Consider the following 4,861-nt stretch of genomic DNA (forward strand, 5'->3'; position numbering starts at 1 on the left):
CTCTATCAACAGCCTCATAAATAAAGCCCATTGTTGGTTTTTCATCGCTATCCATAAGTCTCAATACTTTTACTAGGGGTTTATAAACTTTTATGAGGTCATTGGCTTTCTTCCAAAAATCTTTTCCCAAAATAATTTTTTTAGCTTCATAAGTGAATACGACTTTTCTTTGTCCCCATTTTGATTCTTTATATTCCTATATATTCATAAGAAAAATTTTAAAATAATATAATTTAAATTATTTGGAACTAATAAAATCATTAAAGATTGCTACTTGCTATATTTAAGTAATTATATTAACTAATTATAAAATACTAACCTTTGAACTAAACATTTCTCTCAGACCTTGCTTTTGTCTTGTTATCTCTTCAAGTTGAATGAAATGAGTTGCAAATCGAGTAAGAGCAGGTCAAAGTATTTGTTTCCCTTGTGTATACTTCTTCATCAAATCAACAGTCCAAGTGTGATTGTATATAAAGCAAGTCACTTTCTTTGCCTCATCTAACACTTTTGCTACACTGGGATTTTCCCAATATCTTCAAGGCATAAATCTAAACAGTGAGCTGCACATGAGGTCCAATATAGATGTTTTCTTTTTAACATTAATTTTTTTCCAGTAGCTTTCATTGCTGCCTCATTATCAGTCACTATTTGGACAATGTAATTTTCTCCAATTTCTTCTACAACTGAATCTAGCAAACTGTAGTAGAATTCAGCATCTCTACTACGAACACTTGAGACATCTACCGATTTCCAAAAAATGGTTCCTTTAGTACAATAAACAAGGAAATTAATGATGTGCATTTGATTCAAACTGTTGGTCCAACCATCACACATTAGAGTTGCACCTAATTCTTTCCAATGAGTCTTTAGTCCGTTTACCCAATTACGAACTCATTGATACTCTGACTCCAAATACACATCTGAAACCTTATAAGGTGTTGGGAGCTTTACACCTTGTCCAACTTATGTTGACACTTGAATTAAGTTATACATGTAACGCCTCAAAAATTGGGCCTAGAAGAGTTGGGCTTTGAGTCTGGGATTCGGATAGAAGAAAACCTGAATATTGAGAAGTTTTAAATATTACTAGTGTTTAAAAAAAATATATATTGATAAAATATTTATGTTATTACTAATATTTTAATTTTTATGAAAATTATTATCATTGTAATTATTAGATACAAATATATTTATAAAATTATTGTTGTTAATTTAGTGTTTAAATTAACATATTATTAGAAAATTTTACTGTATCTATTTATATTGATTTATGGAAATTATAATTATTATTATTAGGAAAAAATATATATATTATCGTATTTGAAATTTTCATTATTATGGTTATTATTATTATTATTATTATTATTTTAGTTTTTAAATAAATTAAGGAGAAAAATAGGGAATTTAAACTTGGGAAGGATTTGTATGCCGAAATAGGATTCATGGTGGTACCAATTCGGCTATAGGCAATTAAATGCCGAAAAAGCTCTCAAATTTTGGCTAGGATGAATTGTTTGTTTATTTTTTTAGCTCAAATTCTCTTATCATATTTTCTTTATTTTATTTTATTTTCTCAAACTTCATTCCTTTTGATTCATCTTTCTTTTCTTCGCCGAAGCCTAAATCTTCTATTTCTATTCTTAAAATTCTTTTCCCTTTTCTTTTTCTTCCACCGATCTCTCTCAAACCATTGCTAACCGATTACCCTTCGAAAGGCTGAACCACACTACGTGATAGCCGACTTTACTCCTTAGCCGAATCCTCTATTCTTTTTCTTAGTTATTCTTCTATTTTCTTCTTAACTCGAAATAAGCATACCTAAGAATAAGTTCTAAAAGCCGAAAACCCCATAGTCTTAGGAGCATAGCTGAATCTTTAGACCAGTAAAGGATCGATTTCTGCTAAGGTTTGAGGGTTAGATCTACATCAGAATTGAATAAGAACTAAAGTGGAATCGTTGGCTGAAGGAATCAGTGGTAAGTTTTCGAATCTATTTCTTTATTTCAGGAATTAAGAAAAGCCGAAACCCCTAAGGGTGGCTAGCGTTTTGGTCTAAGGGTTTTTTTGCCTCTTTCTTTGATTGTGTAAGAGTTAGCATAGACAAGAGGACAAGAGGACGTACAACGAAGGGCTTGAAGACTAATTCGGTTGGCTCTTCAGATCTAACCCATATTTCGGCAAAAGGTAAAAAAACTCTGGGATCTAAGGCTGTTTTGGATGAGTATGGTAAGAGGTTAAATAAGTAGTTTGTTTTCGATATTTAGATTGACGTGGTAGTAATCCAATTGTAGGCAGTTCGTGTGTGGATCTCGCCAACGTATCGTTCTAAATCAGGTGTGTAAACGACACCCACTTATAGACTAGATCGGTAAAAGCCGAAAAGCCGAAAAGCATTTATGAACTTCTTGACGTCTGGCGCTTGTGAAGTGGTTTGGTTGTTAATTTTGATAATCGCAAGCAGTATGATTGCAGAGTGCGTAATTTCGTGCACTTCAGTATATTTGGGCTTAATTGGCCGAAAATAGGTTAGTGGGCCAACGGGCCCGATTCGGTAAAAATGCTCGGTAAGTGCTTCTGTTAATGTGTTAATGGTTAGAATATGTATGTAAACTCTAGAATAGTAAATTTTATTAAACTACCCCTAAGTATGAAAATTACCGTTTTACCCTCGGTGCTAAATGACCGTTATACCCTAGGGTTAATTTTGGTGAAATACATGATATTCGATTACATTTGTTATATGCCATGACATGTATATCATTGCATGGGGTTGGGTTTTGTTATGGAGGAAGAACCCGTTCTGGTGGCTGTGCCACATATTCTGATATAAGCAGCTTTGCTGCGGATTATAGTTAGTGCCGCAATCGGTGCTAACACTATAAGTGTAGGGATGGCGTGGGTGATTTATTCCCCACAGGAAGTGTAGGGATGGACAGAGGCAAGTGCAGGGTTGGATGGGGTTATCATGCATTAATCATATGAGACTGTTTTATTATGGGCCAACTGTATTAAAATGGGCCCAACTGTGTTAATATGGGCAAGACCCAATATATCTCGACTTGTAATAGGGCTACGGCCCAGACTGATACTGATATGGGCTAGGCCCAGTATGCTCTGATATTGTAATAGGGCTATGGCCCAGATTAATACTGATATGGGCTAAGGCCCAGTTAACACTGATTTCTGAATAGGGCTTAGGCCCAGTAAAGCTTGAACTGATTTGGGCTCTGGTTGGGATACTTTACACACTGAGTTTTCCAAACTCACCCCTCTTTTTCCCATCTTTGTAGGTGAGCCTTAGATCGATGGACTTGGAGCTGGGCGGGATTCAGAGTGGCCACGAAGATTAAGTTTTGTTTTCTTTAAAATAAGTTTCGCATTTATTATTTTGATTATTTTTATTCTGGTTAAAGTTGTAAGGCCGTTCTTTTTATTATTTTTAATATTTTGGGTTATTAAATTGGTTAGCTCTAGGGCGTGTTTTATAAAAGTTACTTATTTTTAAAATATCACGATAACTTGAGCAAAGCTTCCATAGCGTAAATGTTTTCAAAGGAAATAAATATTTTAAATAGACTTAAACTTAATTTGTTGTTCGTGGACAAGTAATAAGCTTAAAGTGTGGCAATGGATGTATGCATGTCTAGGATTGGATCATGGAAGAGCTAGGTACTTAAGCAGTCTAATTGACTCACCTCCTCTTTTCTTGAATCCTACCTGGTGTGTAGTATCCATTCACTTTAAGCCATGACAAAGAAGGTTTGATTTTTTTTCGATACTTAACTGTTTTTTTTTAAAATAACATGTTTCTGCCACTACAAAGGTTTACAAGTTTTCAAAGTTTCCCATAAGATTTTACAAGGTTGTTAACAATGCTTTGATTATTACAATTAATCATATTTTGGGAAAAAAAAATAAGGCTAAGGTTTTATTCAAGTTTAAACGGTAAAAGTTTCTAAACATCAAGAAGGGTTTTCAATGAAAACATGGTTTTCGAAAAACACTTCAATGTGACACGCCAGATTCGGTCGTAATGTCTGGGCCGGGTTTGGGGTGTTACAATACAACCATGGAGAGCTTGCTAATTGAAATGGAAGTCTTTCATATATTAAAAATTTAGAAACCCCTTCACCTATCTTCTTTCGAAAACTCTTTAAAAAAGAGTCACTGACCTTTTGTTGTTTTGAACTTTTACTTCTAACCAATTCAGGTATAGCTCCCCTTAAGGTAAACTCAGACTCAGTTGGGATGGATGATCCTTGAGAAGATCGTCCTTTTTCTTAAATGTTATCCCAACCACCAGTACTTCATCTGAATTCTTCCCTTCTATGCCACTCGTGTTGTGATTGGATACTTTCTCGAGTTGCTTGCCTTATAGCAGAAATCTCATCAATGAATTCCTCGTGTCCATCCTCCTCTTCTCTTAATTGAGATAATAAATCATCTTTTCTCCTCTTTTTGTCTGTTTTCTTTGTGTTGCTTTCTTTCAGTACATTCATCATACTTTCTCTAATGACACCTGTTAATGAAATAAAAATAATTCACCCTTTATATTATTATCAATTATATATAACTTTATTGATAAATTTAGAATAACATTTAAAAATAACAATAAAGTATCACATACCAGTAACATTAGGGCATGGTGCAACATTGCCGGTTTTATGAGCAATGTGCTCTTTAAATCGTGTTATTCCTCCTTTCACAACTTTACCACAAAGTTTACATATGATATTTCCTTTCGCATTTGGCACTGGAGTTCCAAAGTGCCAACCTATATCATAACTTGGTGCACCCTCCAATCCCTTAGTCGGAAACTCTTCACGTGGTGGCATGTTTTATTTTATATATATAAGAA

This window comes from Gossypium arboreum, chromosome 13, assembly GCF_025698485.1.
Source record: "Gossypium arboreum isolate Shixiya-1 chromosome 13, ASM2569848v2, whole genome shotgun sequence".
Lineage (NCBI taxonomy): Eukaryota > Viridiplantae > Streptophyta > Magnoliopsida > Malvales > Malvaceae > Gossypium > Gossypium arboreum.